Consider the following 24,951-nt stretch of genomic DNA (forward strand, 5'->3'; position numbering starts at 1 on the left):
CTTCGTCCTGGCGCCGGTTCCGCTGTCGCATGTTTTTCCACTGAGTGACACCTCGGTGCAGGTGTATTTTTCCGAGTGAAGAACACAGTTATGGGTAGTTGTTGGTGCTCTTTTTTTCTTCTGGGTGAGAAGATTCTTATAAACAGACACACAGAACATAATGCGCATACTCTTTCTTCGCTCACTGCCTCCGGTGTTACCGTTGCGGGACGGATGCAGGACGCGCAAAGAATCCAAGTCATTAAAAGATACGAACTTCTCTCAGTGGCCACGGAAGCTCTGCGGCTGCAGTTACCGAGACCATGCAGTGCTACGGATCTTCCGCAAGAATTCTATCGCTGCGGGCTGCTGGAGCGCTCTGCATCAAAACAACGAGCATAGTCTCTGGACCTGTTGCCAGATTTTGGCCACAACTCCGCACAGCAGACAGTGGGGCGGTGTGAGTGGCCCTCTGCAGCGCTTACCGAGCCCGCAGACTCGGTAAGCACTTCGGAGGCAGTGAGAGCAATCGTGATGATGCCGACCGGCCTGCTTGATAAGGACGTAGAACACAATGCGCTGCTAAAAAAAAAAAAAAAGAAAAAGCATGCAAAATTGCACTAGAAAAATCCACGAAACGGCGAGGCCGCAAAAGGTGAACGGCGATATAGCGAGGGACCACTATCTCTCTATGAGCGCGTCCTGCGCGCTTTAAAGGCCCCGTTGGCGCCGCCTACATTCACCTTAAAGGTACGCCGTGCACCAACATGCCACACTAAGAAAAATCTTAGAATTTCTCACATTCTTAGACATTTCTTAGAATTGTCCCTTGGTAAGATGAAAGTTGTCCACAAAGCAAAGGTGCGAAACTGGTAAGAGTAGTGAGGAGGAGTTTTAAGAAGCCTAAGAGTGTATTAAGCAGAGAAGCTGGTGAAAAGACAAGAGGAAGAAGAGATATTCTCCATATGTAGGATGACAGTGAGACAGTAACACGCTACATGCTTGATCTATGTAATTATTTTATGTTAATTTACTGTCTTAATGTATTTATAAATTGTTAGTTTCTGTTAGCCTTGCCTTGCCTTGGGGCAACTGTTTGTTGTGATTTGGCGCTATATAAGAAACAAGTTGATTGATTGATTGATTGATTGTTATCATATGCACACATTAATATTATCATTACTTTTACTATTATTGGGATCTCCTGCTGGAGTTGTTGCCCCTGCGACCCGAACCCAGGAAAGCGGTTGAATGAGTGAGTGAGTGATATAGGGAGAGTTCCAAGATGGCTGCTGAGGGCAGGAGTGGTTCGTTGGGCCCCACCCAAGCCCTCTGCATTTTATTTTTTCTATTGCTTTGTGCTTGGAAATATAATTTTTCATCACATGAATGTACCCTTGGCTGACTTGACACAAAGTGAGCAGACTAAGCTCTACATGTTTGGGTATGGACACAGCACTTTGTACTCAGTCTGGTCCACATTTGGCAAAAGAGCAGTAGGAGTAAAGCTAACAAGGTAGCATCTCAGCAGGGCCGAGTGCATACATCCAAAGTATTAATGGTGCTTTTGCTTTTGGCCGGGGATATACATCTTAATCCCGGACCAGCAATGTATGAGCAGCAGGCTAGCTCTGTGGTAGTGATGGGATAATGATACCTCAAGGAGTGTATTGACACACTACACAAACTGTGTCAGCACTGTATTGACACTGTGTTGGTCGATCAATAGTGACCCCTGCAGTAGTTATAAAATCATTGCAGGTAAATAAGATGGAAAAGTTACCGTGCTGCAAACGCAACATCAGCCTGTGAAATGGTTAATCGCCAGTCCTCTATTTAAAATATGATCTCATCATTGCAAAATTTTATGTGCTCAATTTGTGTGTCGAGTGTCAAATTTGCTTAAAACCTTGTTTGTGTAAATGCTAAACTGAGTTGGTTTCAGAGTTAAAATTTGTAACTTATGTATGGAAATTTGATAACTTAAGTGTTAAAGCATACGAAATAAAAGACTGAAAATAGATTCATTTATGCATTTTTATTGAGGAACAAAGGTTTATTAAGTGTCTTTGCTCCAAGGCGATTTCTCCTCTTACACACCAGTTCCCCTGCCTTAGAAAAAACTCTTTCACAGGGTACAGATGAAGATGGTGAGCATAAACATTTCAGTGCGAGTTGATAAAGGTGTGGATATGTTTTCTGGTTATTCTTCCAGTATTGTAAAGGAGTACAAACATATCTAATTGGAAAAATAACTGTAAACAATGCCCAAAGGAGAAAAAGATTTCTTATTTGGCGTCAAAAGATCAAAATTATTCCAGACTGGGGAAACGTCTTTGAATGATCCATGAAGTCAGTGGAACAAGGTGAGGGCAAGAAAAACTCCAACAGCAAAACTCCATCCAACAAATCCGCAACATGTTGATACCGTTTGTTTCCTCATAAACACAATTTGGCACGGCGCAGCTGAATGACAGTTCCTGTATCGGTCACGTGATTTTTTTCTTAAAGCGATACGCGCACCGATACGGGGTTTCACTCTTGTGTGCTCGGCACAGTGCTGACGCACCAGTGTTGTTCATCCCATCACTACTCTGTGGAGCAGGTGAGATCTGGCACAGGTGGAGACACGGGGACACCGCCCCCCGCACACACTGGAGTCAAGGAGCAGTGCCCTGGCCTACTCAGCTGTTGGCGACTGTCAGGAGTTACTGGAGCAGCGTTATGCTGTGGACAGCATCACTTCCGAACCTAGTCACCTGTGTACATCTGACCGCAGCCTGACCGGTGAGTCTTTCTCTGTGATGCACCCACATGCGGAGGCAGGGACAAGGCCTACATCGTTAACAACCACAACGTACAGCCGCAGACAGACTACTGGACTGAAGCGCTTGAGGGGCTGCGACGGAGCAAAGCACCACAAACACGCTGTAGTAAAGAATGTCATGCTATGCAAAAGCAAAAAGAACTTCTCTCTGAAATTAAGAAACTAATGAAGATGCAAGATATGGCTTTAAAGAAATCATTAAGCTCTAAACTTACCACTGACCTATTAACTTATAAAAGCTTAAGAAATAAAGTGGTACAGGAACTACGTAAAGCAAAAGCATCTTATTATACTCAACTGATAGGCTAATGTTCATTATTCTGTTCATTATTTTTATGGACAGAATTTCTAGGCGCAGCCAGGGTGTAGAGGGGGTCTGGTTTGGGGAACCACAGAATCTTGTCTGCTGTTTGCGGACGATGTGGTCTGTTGGCTTCATCAAATCAGGACCTTCAGCGTGCACTGGGGCGGTTTGCAGCCGAGTGTGAAGCGTCCGGGATGAAATCAGCACCTCCAAATCCGAGGCCATGGTTCTCGACCGGAAAAAGGTGCTTTGCCCTCTTCATGTCGGTGGAGTGTCCTGCCTCAAGTGGATGAGTTTTAAGTATCTCGGGGTCTTGTTCACGAGTGAGGGATGGATGGAGTGTGAGATCGATAGATGGATCGGTGCAGCATCTGCAGTGATGCGGTCCGCTGTATCGGATCGTCGTGGTGAAGAGAGAGCTGAGTTAGGGGGGCAAGCTCTCGATTTACCGATCGATCTACGTTCCGATCCTCCCTATGGTCATGAGATTTGGCTCCTGACCGAAAGAACGAGATTGCGAGTACAAGCGGCTGAGATGAGTTTCCTCGCAGGGTGGCTGGGCGCTCCCTTAGAGATAGGGTGAGGAGTTCGGTCACTCGGGCGGAGCTCAGAGTCGAGCCGCTGCTCTCCACGTCGAAAGGAGTCAGTTGAGGTGGCTCGGGCATATTTCGGATGCCCCCTGGACGCCTCGCTGGAGAGGTGTTCCGGGCACGTCCCACGGGAGGAAAGCCCCGGGGAAGACCATGACACGCTGGAGGGATACATCTCTCGGCTGGCTTGGGAACGCCTTGGGGTTCCCTCGGAGGAGCTGGAGGAGGTGTGGTGGATCGGGAGGTCTGGGCGGCTTTTTGAGCTGCTGCCCCCCCGACCCGACTCCGGATAAAGCGGAAGAAAATGGATGGATGGATGATAAGCAATGCAAGGGGGGAATAATAGCTCACTTTGGAAATATTTAAACATCTAACTAATAAAACAGCTAAACTCAAAATCGAATGATATTTATAATATCAATAGTTGCTTTTTAAAAAGATACAGTGATGTCCTGGTTAAACCATTGACTTATCTGGTTATTCTGTCTATAAGAACCTCTAAATTTCCCTCAGGCTGGAAAAGAGCAGTTTTTTGTACCAATTTTTTAAAGGAGACCAGGACTGTATGTGCAATTACCAGCTCATAATAATTTTGCCAGTACTATCAAAAGTGATGAGAAAGTGGTGGTTGCACTTGACTGACCATTTGGAAGCTAATCAGCTCTTCCACCCACAGCAGTTTGGTTTTAGAGCTGGTTACTCAACCGAAATAGCAAACTGCTGTTTGGTTGAGATCGTGAAAAAGTCCCTAGATAGGGGTCAGGTGGTAGGAGCAGTATTTTTAGATCTTAAAAAAAGCTTTTGAAATGGTCAGTCACAGCCTCCTCTTATCTAAAACGCCATCTTTTAACATCTCCTCGGAGGCAGTGGACTGGTTTGCATCCTACCTTCAGAACAGAGACCAGTGTGTTAAAGTAGCACAAGATAAGTCCTCATTTTTAAGTATTCATCAGGGCATACCACAGGGCTCTATACTGGGACCCCTGCTGTTGGTGTCTTTATAAATGATTTACCTGTAACCTGCAATGGTGCCAGTTGCCAACTCTATGTGGATGATGCAGTTTTTTATGCACCTGCTGAGTCACCAGAGCAGGCAGCAGAAATTTTGTCCACATGTATGGCTGAGGTGAAACAATGGCTCATTCAAAATCAGTTGGTGCTAAATCTATCCAAGACAGTTTCAATGTGTTTTTCAATTAGAAAACAAAATGTAGAATAAAGTTTTCAAATACATTGGCAGAAAGAAATCTTAACTGTTTTAAATTAATTAGATCTTATATTCCAAAACAGGCAGCCCACCTGTACATGCATACTGTAATATTCTCACATATATCCTACTGCATGACAGTGTGGGCCCAGGCTCCCCCTCAGTCTTGAAGCGCATTGCTTCACTGTACAATCAAACAATAAAAATTATGGATAATTTATTACCATCACTGTATTATTCTTGAGATATATAGACTGCTAAGCTTTGAAAGCTTTGGTAGTCTGTGCCTCCTCAAACTGTTGTTTAAATGTTAATATTCAAGCACCCGAGCCACTCAGTTCATTTGTTCAAAGACCAAGCATAAGTAGAGTCACCAGAGGTTCGATAAACAAGAATTGTAAGATCCCACAGACGTCTTTTGGTCAGTCTGCCTTTTCTTTTAAAAGCATAAAGCTTTAAGTGGAATTTATTGCAACGGGCCCCAGACCCGGGGGCAGGGTCTATAGTTTCATCCTAAACATTACAGGCATTGCATCTGAGGGATCTCTTCAAGCTGATGATCTTTCCCTTAATTGCTAACTGCACCTCGTGTGCACTTGGGTGACCAAAGATTGCCTCAAGGTATTTCTTGAGGTTGTTCTTCTTCAGGCCTGTTGCCCCCACCACAACTGGGATGATATCAATGCCTTTCAATGACTATGTTGTTCGTATGTCATTTTTAAGGCCTTGGAATTTCGTAATCTTAACCCCTTTCAGCTCGATATGTCTTCCTGCTGGGATCATGTGTCTGTTCAGGTTGCTCTTTAGTCCAAATCTTCGACCACATTCAGAACAGTCAAATGGTTTTTGTCCTGTCTGAATTCTAATGTATTTGTTCAGAGTGTTCTTTTGTTTGTCTTTTACTCCAGTCAGAACAGCGAAATGGTTTTCTGCTTGCTTGCCTCTCCTTTTGTTGCTCTGAGTTGTTCATGTGAGCTGTCGTTCTGTTGCATTTCTGAAAATTACAGAACTGTTAAAAAGAAAAGTGTTTTATTTTAACTTTGTAGAACAAATATAAACACCAAACTCTTATAAATGTGGAGTTACGGGGGAAAAATAACAAGTATGGTGACAAAGGTCAACTTCAGTTTGTACAGGGGTCAAAAGTTAAAGTTGCTTAAATTTTGGTTTAAAAAAATGGTGCAAATTGATTGAGCTAATAGTATTAAGTGTAATAGTTTTGATCATTTTGAATGTTTGGTCTCCAAAGTAAAGGTCAAGCAAGATCGATGTCCATTGGATTCTATGACATGTGTCATATGTTACCCCGTAAGTTACGCGATAACTAAGAATGACACATGGTGTGATCCAGGATTGGTTTTTACCTGGCTTGATGAATCCGTGTCTGCTCATCCTGGTCTTTGTGCAGTCAATTAAGCCTGGACACTCTTGGTTTGGATTCGTTGAACTCAGCTGTCATTTACCCTGGATGTCTGAATCCTACTTTTGTGCAACAGGCCCCAAGACTGAAGGTCACTCAGGTGGTGTCGCCGTGCTGTTTGAGCACGTTTGATCTCGTTCTTGGTTTTGCTGCCGACTGTCTCACAAAGCCACCAAACAACTTGACCTTATGATGACTCAGTTGTTTTCCAGATGACACAGGTGTCGCGCAATTTCTCAGACTGTTTCCTTCTATTCAGTTTCTGGCAGGAAAATCTTCAAAATCTTCTTCAAATAATCACTTTGGACATGACCTTCAGTCCCTCACCTGCTCACGTCTCTCAACTGTGATGTCTCCTCACAGCACTTTATCCTGGTTGACTTCCTGCCTTGATAAGCTCCGCCCTCTTACCACCACAGAGGCTCACTACACCTCCAACATCCAGCTGACTGAAGCTGTCAGAAACCTGGATCACAGCAGCTGAACGACAGCGTTGTAAATCTGGACACCCTGTTGTCATCAGTTCATGTCCATCTCTTCTGTCATGTTGATCTTCCAGCATTTCTGCTGCCAAATTGTTTTCATGACAGAATCAGAAACGCAGCTGATTCAGGAAAAATGTTGTTCACCTTTCGGACACTTCCTGTTCCACCTCCACCATCGACTTCTGTCACTGCTGACAGTTTGACCTCTGACCTTACAGGTTTTGAGTAATTTCTTATTGTTACATGGGAAACAAGGTACCAGTAGATTCAGTAGATTCTCACAAATCCAACAAGACCAAGCATTCATGATATGCACAAACATAAGGCTACGAATAGTAAAAAAAAAAAAAAGTAGAAAAGGGGTGTTCACAATAATAGTAGTGTGGCATTCAGTCAGTGAGTTTGTCAATTTTGTGGAACAAACAGGTTGATTTTTGTGTCGCTTCACCCTCTTGCACTTGCCTTTGTGTTCCTCTGTCATGCCCTTCCTGTAAGCCTGTGTACCGAATTTACTGCTCGTTTAACAGATAAAGCCTTTTATTTACTTCAAACGTTCTTGCCTGAGTCTGCGTTTGTCTCCTACAACTTTCTGTGCCAAGCCCCCTCAAACCATGATAATTCCTAACTTTTATATTTTTTGATTAAAAAATGGCATTCTAGAAAATTGTCAATTATTTGGTCAAGAACTTCCAGCAAAAATATTTCCAAGAAAATTTATGTCCCCTGATACAGCTGACACACTGCTGCCAACATTTCAGTTATTTAAACAGTGTACGTAAACACTAAAATGACATAAAATTTACAGCCAATGGTAAATAATTTTATTTGGGGTATGTCATCATTTTCCTTGCCTGCATAGTGCGGGGAAATGGTTGGGAGAATAAACCCGGGTGAGCTCTGGTTATTAAACAGAACCGGTTCATGATGTCTGCTGCTATACCTGTAAGGTCAGAGGTCAAACCATCAGTTTCTTTAAACTGTAAAGAGACTTTGTCAACACCCTGTATGTATGTATGTATTTCTCTTAGACATTTTTTGACAGGTGCAAATTACACTCCAGAAAATATAACTGTTTGGAAATTAATACATCTTGAAAGGCATCATTCAGTTTTGTTTATTTAGTCAAACTAACAGCAAAATGATGTTCATGAATCTGGGTCTGTGGACTTTGAGACACAATTATGGATTCACTGTGTACAGTACTAGTCCAAACTTTGGACAGTTTCTTGTTTATTTGAATGGGAAAGTTTGTCCAACAGTTGTCAGTTTCTTGGTGGTTTCCCTCACCAGTCTCCTTGCAGGGTCACTTAGTTTTTGGGAACTGCAGACTCCAGACAGATTTACCACAGAGTACCACACTGTTTATATTTCTTAATGATTGATGTCAATTAAATTCAAGATAAATTTGGTGCTTGAAAATGTTCTTATATCCAACCTCTGACCTGTCTAAAGAAATCCGGCTGTAAAAGTGATTTTAGTTTTTTTTTTTTTTTTTTCCCCCACTATAACACATTCCATTATTGTAATTTACATCAGATTGTACACATACAGTCTAAGTTTAAAGAGCACAGTTTTGGAAATTTTGGTAAAGAGAAGCTTGAATTCTTTGATTTAATTTGCCAAAATAATAAATATGTTCATGTCAAAGGGACCAAGTCCAACTATAACTCAGTATTTTACCTGAATGTGAACCAACAAAAGAACTACAGTAAAGAGCAGGACAGTCAATTTATTAATTCAAACAAAAGCTAAACCATATTTCACATTCAGAAATAAATGTCAAACAGTTTGTCCCATTTTAATGTCCTCCTTTTCTTCTGCACTCATGCTCCATATCCTCTGACCTCTGGTTCATCCCCTTCATGACAAAGTTAAATCTGAGTTTATAATTGATTTATTTAACAGACAAACCACAACACTGAGGAAACGCTCACTTCTGATTCTTGAAGACATCCGAGTCACTGGAAGCTCCTTGAACGGGACTCTGGGGAAACCAGATGGTTGTCTTCTTGAGTTTTGTCCTCACTGTCTCGTCTCTGCAGGTCATCTCATTCGTCTACATTGATGTCCACATTCTGGGTGTTCAGGTCAGCATGTGATGAGCCTTTTGGAGACCAGGCCTCACAGGATTGGCCCCTTGCAGAGGCTCCTCCCACTGCAGAACATTCACAGCTGAAGAAACAGGAGAACACAACACGCATTTAGGACCTGAAGCAGAAATAAAACATCACGCATCTTTAACAGCTGAAGTGGGCAGAGGCTTGAGCAAGTATATTTGTCTACATTTGTGGAACAATAAAACTGACGTGTTTGAGGGTGGGGCTTCCATCAGGTCATGTGACGAGTTGACATCTTCAGTTTCAGCAGCACATAGATGGGTGATTCTTTAACTACGGGCACTATTGGCCTTGTAAATGTAATTTCCACCACACCATTGGCTTACAATATAAAGCGCCTTGGGGCAACTGTTGTGATTTGGCGCTATATACATGTGCTCTGATGTCATTGTTTATCTCCATAGAAACTACCCAAACAATCTTTCATACAAACTGTTTAGGGACATTACAGTGTTGTGGTGGAAATTACAGCAATAGTGTGGGACAACTACATTTTGTTTAAAAAAAAAAAAAAATCGCAACAGTTGTATGACATTGAATAACCCAATTATGTTTTGATTATTTTACTGATATTTTATTCAGAGATATTTTAAAACATTAGAAAAAATGTTTCTTTACCATTAATTTTTATCATTGAAGATCAAAGGTCTGGGTGTGGGACAAGCACAAAATGGAAATATTTGCATATAATGATGCTGAAAAAAGGTGAAAAAGTCATCATAGGCTACTAGAACAAATTTCTTAACACACTTTCATTGTAAAGATAACTATAAAAGTGTGAAATTTCCCCTTTTTTCTGTTTTTCATACAATATGATCAAAGGACATAAGTGCCCGTAGTCTAAGAATCACCCAGATGTTCAATCTGTTCACTGAAGCCTGAAACCAAAATCCAGGGTCCGTATACACGAAGCATCCTAAGAAGAAAAATATCTCCTAGTGACGTTATTTTAATGTGGCGAAGTGGAATCTCGCTTGCAGCTAGGGTTATGTTTGTTTATCCTAATTAAAAAGAAACTAATTTCAATTTTAAAGAGAAGGACCAACAACGCCACCCAGGGATACAGCCCTGGGACCAATCAAAGCCCAATTTGTAACAAAAGGCTGCGCAAGGTACGGGAAACAGAGAGGTGTGCTTATCACAAGGTAGATTTATTCTGTCAAATGAATTTAAAAATAGATAAAAGATCAAAAATTTCACATTTCATGGTACTGCTTTTCACATTCATCTTATATTACACAGAATTAAACTGTTCAGTTTTCAACCAGATCTTATATTGCACCGAGTTAAATTATTCACCTTCAACCAGATTAATGTTGGGTGAGCAAGGGTCCAGCTCGGGAAAAAAAAAAATAATACAAAAAAAACTGCAAACCAAAACATAAACAACAAACAAGCAAGCAAATCACGCATAAAATTAGGCAAAACTTGACCAAGGCGGGATAAACCCCTCACCCCATATTAATCACAGCAGGTGAAATCAATCCCGTGTAGTGACCAACATCACCAGCAGAGGGCACCCTCTGCAAAACAACGTACACAGCTGTTGACAGTCAACAAAATGTGGATGAAGCAACGGCCGTTTAATAGGAGGTAGCAACTCAAACGTACACTCCGCACACCATGGTTCCTTGTGCCTAAATAAGAGACACGGGGATAATTAAAAAAAAAACAACCATATTAACTCAGCCTGTGTAGTTGAACTCTTACCTGCCAGTGTAGGCGCGCACACGCACCCGCAGACAGCGGGGGGGAACCCCACAACTCAGGCTCTGAAGCAGAATTTGACATTAGCTGTGGCACAGCACGCAAAGCCAGCAACACAGTAGTCGAACACTTAGGTAAAGTTAGAAAGATATTCACAGATTCGAAGTTCACGACTCAATAGATCTTAAGAGAAACGTTGTAGAAAGACAAACACCACTAGTTTCTAACCTCAGGAAGGTAGACAACAAGCTACAACCTTATTTTTATCCATATGAACCGTCCTGAGCTGAAAAAAATAACACTGATCTGAATGGGCAGCCGGCAGAGAAACGGAAGCTTAGGGACCATCTACAAAGTGCATACATGGAAAAAAAAAAAAAAAAAGACACCAGAAAATTATTGAATAAACCACTGTAATAAGGAGTGATATCACCAAATGCACTGCACACATCAGTGGGTCTTGCTGATTATACAGAGCTCAGTTTGGAAAAGTGCGAGTGTCCACCTTCAGTTAAACTTCATGCATCTTTCCAGTTCTTAGAAGAACCAGCCCAGCCAGCTGAATGACTTCCGACCAGTGGCACTCACTCCACACCTGATGAAGTTGGAGCGGTTCTTCCTCGACTCCCTCAAACCCCAGGTGCAACACACCCATGACTGTCTGCAGTTTGCATATAATGCAGCTGTTGGTGTGGAGGATGCCATCCTCTACCTGCTACAAGTCCACTCACACCTGGATAATGGGAAATGGCACAGTGAGGATTCTCTTCCTGGACTTCTCGAGTTCCTTCAACACCATCCAGCCGTTGTGCTCCAGGACAAACTGAACAGGATGTGAGTGGACCCCTGCCTGGTCACTTGGATCTCCAGCTACCTCACAGACAGACAGTATGTCAGGCTGAGGGACACCATATCTGACGTTGTAATTGACAGCACCAGCACACCCAGGGCACGGTGCTGGCCCTTCTTCTCTTCACCCTGTAGACCTCAGACTTCTGCTACAACTCTGAGCTGTGTCACATTCAGAAGTTCATATATGACACAACCATTGCTGGATGCACTCAGGGACGACAGAGAGGAGGAGTACAGGAGCCTAGTGAAGGACTTGCTGCCTGGTGCGACACAAACCATCTACAGCTCAACACCTAAAAGACAAAGAGGCTGGTCATTGACTTTAGGAAGTCCAGACCAAGTCCACAACCAGTTCTGATCCAGGAGCTGAGGTGGAGGTTGTGGATTCCTAGAAGTACCTCAGGCTGTGGCTGGACAGCAAACTGGACTGGACAACCACACCATCCACCTGTACAGGAAGGGACAGAGCAGGCTGGACCTCCTGAGTAGACTGCAGCCAGGAAACAGGAAACTCCTGTGGATGTTTCTACCAGTCCGTAGTACCCAGTGTCCTCTTTTATGCCGTGGTGTGCTGGGGGCAGCACATCAAGAAGGACACATCCAGGCTGGACAAACTGATCAGGTGGGCTGGCTCTGTGGTTGGCATGAAGCTGGACTCTCTGGTGATGCTGGCAGAGAAGAGAACACTGGACAAACTGCTGGATATTATGGAAGATGTCAGTCACTTTCTGCACACCGTCATTAGAACCAGAGGAGCCTCTTCAGCCACAGACGCTCCTTCTTAGTGCAGGACCAACAGACTGAAAAAACTCCTTTGTCCCTCATGCAATCAGACTGGAGAACTCCTCACTGGGGGGAGGAGGAGTAAACATGAAGACGGACGATGGGAAGGAGAGAAACAGTAGGAGCCAGTAAACCAGTATTGATCCGTATGTCTGGTATTTATGTTTATATTTACAAACTGTTTTTTTTTTAACTTTCACTTTTGATACTGTGTGTGCTTCTTACCCTGTGTGATGCTATACAGTGCTGCTGGAACCTCGGTTTCCCTGAGGGAGTTTTCCTAAGAGATCACAAAAAGTTCTATCTAATCTAAGCAGATGTGTGCAGGAAATTTTGTGTCATTACACCTTCTAACACTGACACGATTGTAAATTTAAACAACAAAAAAATTCTCAAATTTTAAACAATGACATTTTTCCAAACTGAGTACTGTTATGTGTCGACGCGGGTTGAGGAGCGGACCTGCGTCTGACGGAACCCAGCGCTAAAATAACCAGAAAGCGGTTCCAATAACAAAAACAATTTATTGAGTCACCCTCTGGTGCTAAACAAAGTGTAGAAACTAAAACAGCGTCATTCTGGTGGAGTGAAGGCTGGCACGCTCTCCAGCGCCCAAAAGGATCGAAGCCTGGCGCTTCTGGACTCACTGTTACCGCCAAACACCCCCCAGATGGACACGACAAACCGACTCTCTGCGAAGGATAGAAGAGGTGAGGTAAGTCAGCAGTTACAACCAATATCCTTCAAAAGACACACACCATCAGCAACACATTCAGGTCTGTATTTTAAGCTTATGCAAATGAGCAGCCTCTCACAACAGGTGGAGGATCACTTGTCCGCACGCCACAGCAGTGAGAAGCGAGCTGCACAATTCTCATCACAAATCAAATCTACTGCGTAACAAATACCAAGTTACTATCAACAAGTAGTCAAACAATTAATCACCTCTGATGTGTGCTGACAGCATGTGTCCCTCACCCTTCCTGCTTCACAGGCACGATGTGTCAAACCCAGGCGCGTCCTCAGCGTCTCACAAACGAACATCACAAGGTCGAGTTCCCGGCAGTTCTGCTTGAAATCACACATGGCTTAAATGCAGAATGCCATCTAATTATCCGCTTCAGCTGAAAGTCTTTAAGGTTGCATGTGAGCACCATCCACAGGTGCTGCACATGATGTTGATGAGGGTGAAGGACTCTTCAGCCAGCACCTTCTCCACAGACAAATCAGTTTTCATGCCACCTGGAGAGCAAAGAAAAGAAAAGAACAACAAAATGTCCAGCCACACCCCCCAACACACAACAAGTACTGTAGTATAACTAGCAGGGCACCACTGTTGTGTGCAGTAAATTTTGTGTCACTACACTTTATGACTTTGATGCTATTGAAAATTTAAATAGTGAAAAATCCCCCCAAATTTTTTAAAATTACTTTTTTTCATAACTGAGTCCTGTAGTATAATCAGCAGGACACCACTGTTGTGTGCAGTAAATTTGTGTCACTACACCTTAGTGCTTTGATGCTATTGAAAATATAAACAATCAAAAATTCTCCAGTAATTTTTTAAAATTACTTTTTCAAAAGTGAGTGTTGTAGTATAATCGGCAGGACACTGTTGTGTGCAGTGAATTTGGCGACACCACACCTTATGCCTTTGATGCTATTGAAAATATAAACAATCAAAATTCTCCAGTAATTTTTTAAAATTACTTTTTCAAAAAGTGAGTGTTGTAGTATAATCGGCAGGACACTGTTGTGTGCAGTGAATCTGGCGACACCACACCTTATGCCTTTGATGCTATTGAAAATATAAACAATCAAAATTCCTCCAGTAATTTTTTAAAATTACTTTTTCAAAAAGTGAGTGTTGTAGTATAATCGGCAGGACACTGTTGTGTGCAGTGAATTTGGCGACACCACACCTTATGCCTTTGATGCTATTGAAAATATAAACAATCAAAAATTCTCCAGTAATTTTTTAAAATTACTTTTTCAAAAAGTGAGTGTTGTAGTATAATCGGCAGGACACTGTTGTGTGCAGTGAATCTGGCGACACCACACCTTATGACTTTGATGCTATTGAAAATATAATCAATGAAACATTCTCCAAATTTTTTAAATTACTTTTTTTCCAAAACTGAGTGTTGTAGTATAATCAACAGGACACGGCTGTTGTTTGCAGTGAATTTGGTGACACCACACCTTGTGACTTTGATGCTATTAGAAATAAAAAAAAATTAAAAAGTCTGCAAAGTTTTTCATAATGTCATTTTTCCAACCTGAGCTCTGTAGTATAATCAGCAGGACCCCACTGATGTGTGCAGTGAATTTGGTGATATCACTCCTTATTACAATGAGTTATTCAGTAATTTCTGGTGTCTTTTTTTCCATGTATGCACTTTGTAGACGGTCCCTAAGCTTCCGTTTCTCTGCAGGCTGCCCGTTAAGATCAGTTATTTTTCAGCTCAGAGGACGGTCATATGGATAAAATAAGGTTGTAGCTCGTTGTCTACCTTCCTGAGGTTAGAAACTAGTGGTGTTTGTCTTTCTACAACGTTTCTCTTAAGATCTATTGAGCCGTGAACTTCGAATCTGTGAATATCTAACTTAACCTAAGTTGAACGAACTTACCACAGGAGAGAGCCCGAGCCCACGACGCGTGCCCGACAGCACGCACTCCCCAACAACCAGGAATCAAACACACACCCCAGCCAGGCTGCTGCTGCCCTGAACCCGAGACACATGCAATTAAATAACACCAATGTCAACCGAGGCTACAGAAAAGCACAAAACTGACCTGTAAGAACGACTGCAACCCTCAGAGTCCGATGCAAACGTGCCGAAAGAAATCGGCACAGAACCCGCAGCACGCCGCCAACACAACGCCACTCCAGAAGGTACAGTGGTCCCTCGTTTATCACGGGAGTCACGTGCTAAAAATAACCCGCGATAAGCGAAATCCGCGAAGTAGTCAGCGTTATTTTTTACAATTATTATAGATGTTTAAGGCCGTAAAACCCCCGACTACACACTTGATACACTTTTCTCAAACATGCATTAACATTTTATCATGTTTCTCTCCTGTGTAAACACTCTCAAAGTTCAAACCTTAGTAGAAAAATAAGTCCAGTATTATAGAATGAAACCAAAGATCAAAACCTGTTTTCAGGCCCAAATACAACCCCTGGCAAAAATTATGGAATCACCGGCCTCGGAGGATGTTCATTCAGTTGTTTAATTTTGTAGAAAAAAAAAGCAGATCACAGCCATGACACAAAACTAAAGTCATTTCAAATGGCAACTTTGGCTTTAAGAAACACTATAAGAAATCAGGAAAAAAAATTGTGGCAGTCAGTAACGGTTACTTTTTTAGACGAAGCCAGAGGGAAAAAATATGGACTCACTCAATTCTGGGGAAAAAATTATGGAATCATGAAAAAACAAAAGAACGCTCCAACACATCACTAGTATTTTGTTGCACCACCTCTGGCTTTTATAACAGCTTGCAGTCTCTGAGGCATGGACTTAATGAGTGACAAACAGTACTCTTCATCAATCTGGCTCCAACTTTCTCTGATTGCTGTTTGCCAGATCAGCTTTGCAGGTTGGAGCCTTGTCATGGACCATTTTCTTCAACTTCTCACCAAAGATTTTCAATTGGATTAAGATCCGGACTATTTGCAGGCCATGACATTGACCCTATGTGTCTTTTTTCAAGGAATGTTTTCACAGTTTTTGCTCTATGGCAAGATGCATTATCATCTTGAAAAATGATTTCATCATCCCCAAACATCCTTTCAATTGATGGGATAAGAAAAGTGTCCAAAATATCAACCTAAACTTGTGCATTTATTGATGATGTAATGACAGCCATCTCCCCAGTGCCTTTACCTGACATGCAGCACCCATATCATCAATGACTGTGGAAATTTCCATGTTCTCTTCAGGCAGTCATCTTTATAACTCTCATTGGAATGGCACAAACAAAGTTCCAGCATCATCACCTTGCCCATGCAGATTTGAGATTCATCACTGAATATGACTTTCATCCAGTCCATCCACAGTCCATTGATGGGCTTTTCCCTTAGCCCATTGTAACCTTGTTTTTTTCTGTTTAGGTGTTAATGATGGCTTCATTTAGGTTTTTCTGTATGTAAATCCCATTCCTTTAGGCAGTTTCTTACAGTTCGGTCACAGACATTGACTCCAGTTTCCTCCCATTCGTTCCTCAATTTGTTTGGTGTGCTTTTCGATTTTTGAGACATATTGCTTTAAGTTTTCTTTCTTGACGCTTTGATGTCTTCCTTGGCCTACCAGTATGTTTGCCTTTAACAACCTTCCCATGTTGTTTGTATTTGGTCCAGAGTTTAGACACAGCTGACTGTGACAACCAACATCTTTTGCAAACATTGCGTGATGATTACCATCGTTTAAGAGTTGTGATAATCCTCTCCTTTGTTTCAATTGACCATCTCTCAGTTGCGAGCCATGATTCATGTCAGTCCACTTGGTGCAACAGCTCTCAAAGGTGTGATCACTCCTTTTAGATGCAGACTAATGAGCAGATCTGATTTGATGCAGGTGTTAGTTTTGGGGATGAAAATTTACAGTGGTGATTCCATAATTTATTCCTCAGAATTGAGTGAGTCCATATTTTTTCCTCTGCTTGGTCTAAAAAAAGTAACCGTTACTGCTGCCACAATTAGTTTTCCTGATTTCTTATAGTGTTCTTAAAGCCAGAAAGTTGCCATTTGAAATGACTTTAGTTTTGTGTCATGTCTGTGATCTGCTTTTTTTCTACAAAATTAAACACTGAATGAACATCCTCTGAGGCTGGTGATTCCATAATATATTGCCAGGGGTTGTATTTGTTTGAGAAATAAAAACAGAACGTTCCTCCTATAAATAATTATGATGGCTTTTAGAACTAACAAATTTAATTGTAACAATCAAACCTACGAGGTTGGATACATAAGAAATTATTAATAGTGACTGACCAGTATTTCATAGTTCCTCTGACTGCACCTCTTCGTCCTGGCGCCGGTTCCGCTGTCGCATGTTTTTCCACTGAGTGACACCTCGGTGCAGGTGTATTTTTCCGAGTGAAGAACACAGTTATGGGTAGTGTGGTGCTCTTTTTTTCTTCTGGGTGAGAAGATTCTTATAAACAGACACACAGAACATAATGCGCATACTCTTTCTTCGCTCACTGCCTCCGGTGTTACCGTTGCGGGACGGCGATGCAGGACGCGCAAAGAATCCAAGTCATTAAAGATACGAACTTCTCTCAGTGGCCACGGAGCTCTGCGGCTGCAGTTACCGAGACCATGCAGTGCTACGGATTCTTCCGCAAGAATTCTATCGCTGCGGGCTGCTGGAGCGCTCTGCATCAAAACAACGAGCATAGTCTCTGGACCTGTTGCCAGATTTTGGCCCACAACTCCGCACAGCAGACAGTGGGGCGGTGTGAGTGGCCCTCTGCAGCGCTTACCGAGCCCGCAGACTCGGTAAGCACTTCGGAGGCAGTGAGAGCAATCGTGATGATGCCGACCGGCCTGCTTGATAAGGACGTAGAACACAATGCGCTGCTAAAAAAAAAAAAAAAAGAAAAAGCATGCAAAATTGCACTAGAAAAATCCACGAAACGGCGAGGCCGCAAAAGGTGAACGGCGATATAGCGAGGGACCACTATCTCTCTATGAGCGCGTCCTGCGCGCTTTAAAGGCCCCGTTGGCGCCGCCTACATTCACCTTAAAGGTACGCCGTGCACCAACATGCCACACTAAGAAAAATCTTAGAATTTCTCACATTCTTAGACATTTCTTAGAATTGTCCCTTGGTAAGATGAAAGTTGTCCACAAAGCAAAGGTGCGAAACTGGTAAGAGTAGTGAGGAGGAGTTTTAAGAAGCCTAAGAGTGTATTAAGCAGAGAAGCTGGTGGAAAAGACAAGAGGAAGAAGAGATATCTCCATATGTAGGATGACAGTGAGACAGTAACACGCTACATGCTTGATCTATGTAATTATTTTATGTTAATTTACTGTCTTAATGTATTTATAAATTGTTAGTTTCTTGTTAGCCTTGCCTTGCCTTGGGGCAACTGTTTGTTGTGATTTGGCGCTATATAAGAAACAAGTTGATTGATTGATGATTGATTGTTATCATATGCACACATTAATATTATCATTACTTTTACTATTATTGGGATCTCCTGCTGGAGTTGTTGCCCCTGCGACCCGAACCCAGGAAAGCGGTTGAATGAGTGAGTGAGTGATATAGGGAGAGTTCCAAGATGGCTGCTGAGGGCAGGAGTGGTTCGTTGGGCCCCACCCAAGCCCTCTGCATTTTATTTTTTCTATTGCTTTGTGCTTGGAAATATAATTTTTCATCACATGAATGTACCTTGGCTGACTTGACACAAAGGAGCAGACTAAGCTCTACATGTTTGGGTATGGACACAGCACTTTGTACTCAGTCTGGTCCACATTTTGGCAAAAAGAGCAGTAGGAGTAAAGCTAACAAGGTAGCATCTCAGCAGGGCCGAGTGCATACATCCAAAAGTATTAATGGTGCTTTTGCTTTTGGCCGGGGATATACATCTTAATCCCGGACAGCAATGTATGAGCAGCAGGCTAGCTCTGTGGTAGTGATGGGATAATGATACCCTCAAGGAGTGTATGACACACTACCAAACTGTGTCAGCACTGTATTGACACTGTGTTGGTCGATCAATAGTGACCCCTGCAGTAGTTATAAATCATTGCAGGTAAATAAGATGGAAAAGTTACCGTGCTGCAAACGCAACATCAGCCTGTGAAATGGTTAATCGCCAGTCCTCTATTTAAAATATGATCTCATCATTGCAAAATTTTATGTGCTCAATTTGTGTGTCGAGTGTCAAATTTGCTTAAACCTTGTTTGTGTAAATGCTAAACTGAGTTGGTTTCAGAGTTAAAATTTGTAACTTATGTATGGAAATTTGATACTGAAGTGTTAAAGCATACGAAATAAAAGACTGAAAATAGATTCATTTATGCATTTTTATTGAGGAACAAAGGTTTATTTAAGTGTCTTTGCTCCAATGGCGATTTATCCTCTTACACACCAGTTCCCCTGCCTTAGAAAAAACCTCTTTCACAGGGTACAGATGAAGATGGTGAGCATAAACATTTCAGTGCGAGTTGATAAAGGTGTGGATATGTTTTCTGGTTATTCTTCCAGTATTGTAAAGGAGTACAAACATATCTAATTGGAAAAATAACTGTAAACAATGCCCAAAGGAGAAAAAGATTTCTTATTTGGCGTCAAAAGATCAAAATTATTCCAGACTGGGGAAACGTCTTTGAATGATCCATGAAGTCAGTGGAACAAGGTGAGGGCAAGAAAACTCCAACAGCAAAACTCCATCCAACAAATCCGCAACATGTTGATACCGTTTGTTTCCTCATAAACACAATTTGGCACGGCGCAGCTGAATGACAGTTCCTGTATCGGTCACGTGATTTTTTTCTTAAAGCGATACGCGCACCGATACGGGGTTTCACTCTTGTGTGCTCGGCACAGTGCTGACGCACCAGTGTTGTTCATCCCATCACTACTCTGTGGAGCAGGTGAGATCTGGCACAGGTGGAGACACGGGGACACCGCCCCCGCACACACTGGAGTCAAGGAGCAGTGCCCTGGCCTACTCAGCTGTTGGCGGACTGTCAGGAGTTACTGGAGCAGCGTTATGCTGTGGACAGCATCACTTCCGAACCTAGTCACCTGTGTACATCTGACCGCAGCCTGACCGGTGAGTCTTTCTCTGTGATGCACCCACATGCGGAGGCAGGGACAAGGCCTACATCGTTAACAACCACAACGTACAGCCGCAGACAGACTACTGGACTGAAGCGCTTGAGGGGCTGCGACGGAGCAAAGCACCACAAACACGCTGTAGTAAAGAATGTCATGCTATGCAAAAGCAAAAAGAACTTCTCTCTGAAATTAAGAAACTAATGAAGATGCAAGATATGGCTTTAAAGAAATCATTAAGCTCTAAACTTACCACTGACCTATTAACTTATAAAAGCTTAAGAAATAAAGTGGTACAGGAACTACGTAAAGCAAAAGCATCTTATTATACTCAACTGATAGGCAATGTTCATTATTCTGTTCATTATTTTTATGGACAGAATTTCTAGGCGCAGCCAGGGTGTAGAGGGGGTCTGGTTTGGGAACCACAGAATCTTGTCTGCTGTTTGCGGACGATGTGGTTCTGTTGGCTTCATCAAATCAGGACCTTCAGCGTGCACTGGGGCGGTTTGCAGCCGAGTGTGAAGCGTCCGGGATGAAAATCAGCACCTCCAAATCCGAGGCCATGGTTCTCGACCGGAAAAAGGTGCTTTGCCCTCTTCATGTCGGTGGAGTGTCCTTGCCTCAAGTGGAGGAGTTTAAGTATCTCGGGGTCTTGTTCACGAGTGAGGGATGGATGGAGTGTGAGATCGATAGATGGATCGGTGCAGCATCTGCAGTGATGCGGTCGCTGTATCGGATCGTCGTGGTGAAGAGAGAGCTGAGTAGGGGGGCAAAGCTCTCGATTTACCGATCGATCTACGTTCCGATCCTCACCTATGGTCATGAGATTTGGCTCATGACCGAAAGAACGAGATTGCGAGTACAAGCGGCTGAGATGAGTTTCCTCCGCAGGGTGGCTGGGCGCTCCCTTAGAGATAGGGTGAGGAGTTCGGTCACTCGGGAGGAGCTCAGAGTCGAGCCGCTGCTCCTCCACGTCGAAAGGAGTCAGTTGAGGTGGCTCGGGCATCTTTTCCGGATGCCCCCTGGACGCCTCGCTGGAGAGGTGTTCCGGGCACGTCCCACTGGGAGGAAGCCCCGGGGAAGACCCAGGACACGCTGGAGGGACTACATCTCTCGGCTGGCTTGGGAACGCCTTGGGGTTCCCTCGGAGGAGCTGGAGGAGGTGTGTGTGGATCGGGAGGTCTGGGCGGCTTTGCTTGAGCTGCTGCCCCCCCCGACCCGACTCCGGATAAAGCGGAAGAAAATGGATGGATGGATGGATGGATGATAAGCAATGCAAGGGGGGAATAATAGCTCACTTTGGAAATATTTAAACAATCTAACTAATAAAACAGCTAAACTCAAAATCGAATGATATTTATAATATCAATAGTTGCTTTTTAAAAAGATACAGTGATGTCCTGGTTAAACCATTGACTTATCTGGTTATTCTGTCTATAAGAACCTCTAAATTTCCCTCAGGCTGGAAAAGAGCAGTTTTTTGTACCAATTTTTTAAAGGAGACCAGGACTGTATGTGCAATTACCAGCTCATAATAATTTTGCCAGTACTATCAAAAGTGATTGAGAAAGTGGTGGTTGCACTTGACTGACCATTTGGAAGCTAATCAGCTCTTCCACCCACAGCAGTTTGGTTTTAGAGCTGGTTACTCAACCGAAATAGCAAACTGCTGTTTGGTTGAGATCGTGAAAAAGTCCCTAGATAGGGGTCAGGTGGTAGGAGCAGTATTTTTAGATCTTAAAAAAAGCTTTTGAAATGGTCAGTCACAGCCTGCTCTTATCTAAAACGCCATCTTTTAACATCTCCTCGGAGGCAGTGGACTGGTTTGCATCCTACCTTCAGAACAGAGACCAGTGTGTTAAAGTAGCACAAGATAAGTCCTCATTTTTAAGTATTCATCAGGGCATACCACAGGGCTCTATACTGGGACCCCTGCTGTTGGTGTCTTTATAAATGATTTACCTGTAACCTGCAATGGTGCCAGTTGCCAACTCTATGTGGATGATGCAGTTTTTTATGCACCTGCTGAGTCACCAGAGCAGGCAGCAGAAATTTTGTCCACATATATGGCTGAGGTGAAACAATGGCTCATTCAAAATCAGTTGGTGCTAAATCTATCCAAGACAGTTTCAATGTGTTTTTCAATTAGAAAACAAAATGTAGAATAAAGTTTTCAAATACATTGGCAGAAAGAAATCTTAACTGTTTTAAATTAATTAGATCTTATATTCCAAAACAGGCAGCCCACCTGTACATGCATACTGTAATATTCTCACATATATCCTACTGCATGACAGTGTGGGCCCAGGCTCCCCCTCAGTCTTGAAGCGCATTGCTTCACTGTACAATCAAACAATAAAAATTATGGATAATTTATTACCATCACTGTATTATTCTTGAGATATATAGACTGCTAAGCTTTGAAAGCTTTGGTAGTCTGTGCCTCCTCAAACTGTTGTTTAAATGTTAATATTCAAGCACCCGAGCCACTCAGTTCATTTGTTCAAAGACCAAGCATAAGTAGAGTCACCAGAGGTTCGATAAACAAGAATTGTAAGATCCCACAGACGTCTTTTGGTCAGTCTGCCTTTTCTTTTAAAAGCATAAAGCTTTAAGTGGAATTTATTGCAACGGGCCCCAGACCCGGGGGCAGGGTCTATAGTTTCATCCTAAACATTACAGGCATTGCATCTGAGGGATCTCTTCAAGCTGATGATCTTTCCCTTAATTGCTAACTGCACCTCGTGTGCACTTGGGTGACCAAAGATTGCCTCAAGGTATTTCTTGAGGTTGTTCTTCTTCAGGCCTGTTGCCCCCACCACAACTGGGATGATATCAATGCCTTTCAATGACTATGTTGTTCGTATGTCATTTTTAAGGCCTTGGAATTTCGTAATCTTAACCCCTTTCAGCTCGATATGTCTTCCTGCTGGGATCATGTGTCTGTTCAGGTTGCTCTTTAGTCCAAATCTTCGACCACATTCAGAACAGTCAAATGGTTTTTGTCCTGTCTGAATTCTAATGTATTTGTTCAGAGTGTTCTTTTGTTTGTCTTTTACCTCCAGTCAGAAACAGCGAAATGGTTTTCTGCTTGCTTGCCTCTCCTTTTGTTGCTCTGAGTTGTTCATGTGAGCTGTCGTTCTGTTGCATTTCTGAAAATTACAGAACTGTTAAAAAGAAAAGTGTTTTATTTTAACTTTGTAGAACAAATATAAACACCAAACTCTATAAATGTGGAGTTACGGGGGAAAAATAACAAGTATGGTGACAAAGGTCAACTTCAGTTTATACAGGGGTCAAAAGTTAAAGTTGCTTAAATTTTGGTTTAAAAAAATGGTGCAAATTGATTGAGCTAATAGTATTAAGTGTAATAGTTTTGATCATTTTGAATGTTTGGTCTCCAAAAGTAAAGGTCAAGCAAGATCGATGTCCATTGGATTCTATGACATGTGTCATATGTTACCCCGTAAGTTACGCAATAACTAAGAATGACACATGGTGTGATCCAGGATTGGTTTTTACCTGGCTTGATGAATCCGTGTCTGCTCATCCTGGTCTTTGTGCAGTCAATTAAGCCTGGACACTCTTGGTTTGGATTCGTTGAACTCAGCTGTCATTTACCCTGGATGTCTGAATCCTACCTTTTGTGCAACAGGCCCCCAAGACTGAAGGTCACTCAGGTGGTGTCGCCGTGCTGTTTGAGCACGTTTGATCTCGTTCTTGGTTTTGCTGCCGACTGTCTCACAAAGCCACCAAACAACTTGACCTTATGATGACTCAGTTGTTTTCCAGATGACACAGGTGTCGCGCAATTTCTCAGACTGTTTCCTTCTATTCAGTTTCTGGCAGGAAAATCTCAAAATCTTCTTCAAATAATCACTTTGGACATGACCTTCAGTCCCTCACCTGCTCACGTCTCTCAACTGTGATGTCTCCTCACAGCACTTTATCCTGGTTGACTTCCTGCCTTGATAAGCTCCGCCCTCTTACCACCACAGAGGCTCACTACACCTCCAACATCCAGCTGACTGAAGCTGTCAGAAACCTGGATCACAGCAGCTGAACGACAGCGTTGTAAATCTGGACACCCTGTTGTCATCAGTTCATGTCCATCTCTTCTGTCATGTTGATCTTCCAGCATTTCTGCTGCCAAATTGTTTCATGACAGAATCAGAAACGCAGCTGATTCAGGAAAAATGTTGTTCACCTTTCGGACACTTCCTGTTCCACCTCCACCATCGACTTCTGTCACTGCTGACAGTTTGACCTCTGACCTTACAGGTTTTGAGTATATTTCTTATTGTTACATGGGAAACAAGGTACCAGTAGATTCAGTAGATTCTCACAAATCCAACAAGACCAAGCATTCATGATATGCACAAACATAAGGCTACGAATAGTAAAAAAAAAAAAAAGTAGAAAAGGGGTGTTCACAATAATAGTAGTGTGGCATTCAGTCAGTGAGTTTGTCAATTTTGTGGAACAAACAGGTGTAAGGATGAAGCCAGCACCTGTTGAACATGCTTTTCTCTTTGATAGCCTGAGGAAAATGGAATGTTAAAGACATTGTTCAGAAGAACAGCGTAGTTTGATTAAAAAGTTGATTGGAGAGGGGAAAACCTATGCGCAGGTGCCAAAAACTATAGGCTGTTCATCTACAATGATCTCCAATGCTTTAAAATGAGCACAAACCACCCCCCCCCCCCCCCCCCCCCCCCAAAAAAAAAACAGAGACGCGTGGAAGAAAACGGAAAACAACCATCAAAATGGATAGAAGAATAACCAGAATGGCAAAGGCTCACCCACTGATCAGCTCCAGGATGATCAAAGACAGTCTGGAGTTACCTGGAAGTGCTGTGACAGTTAGAAGACGCCTGTGTGAA

At 42.7% G+C, this 24,951-nt stretch overlaps 1 long non-coding RNA gene across 1 annotated transcript; it reads left to right on the top strand.

Moving 5' to 3' along the window:
- The first annotated feature begins 1,924 nt into the window (after positions 1-1,924).
- LOC117531236 lies at positions 1,925-19,479 on the top strand. Its single transcript, XR_004566584.1, has 3 exons — positions 1,925-1,966; positions 11,526-11,528; positions 19,271-19,479. It is a non-coding gene; the product is annotated as an uncharacterized LOC117531236 (long non-coding RNA).
- The last annotated feature ends 5,472 nt before the right edge of the window (positions 19,480-24,951 follow it).

Source organism: Thalassophryne amazonica, chromosome 18, assembly GCF_902500255.1.
Source record: "Thalassophryne amazonica chromosome 18, fThaAma1.1, whole genome shotgun sequence".
Classification (NCBI taxonomy): Eukaryota; Metazoa; Chordata; class Actinopteri; order Batrachoidiformes; family Batrachoididae; genus Thalassophryne; species Thalassophryne amazonica.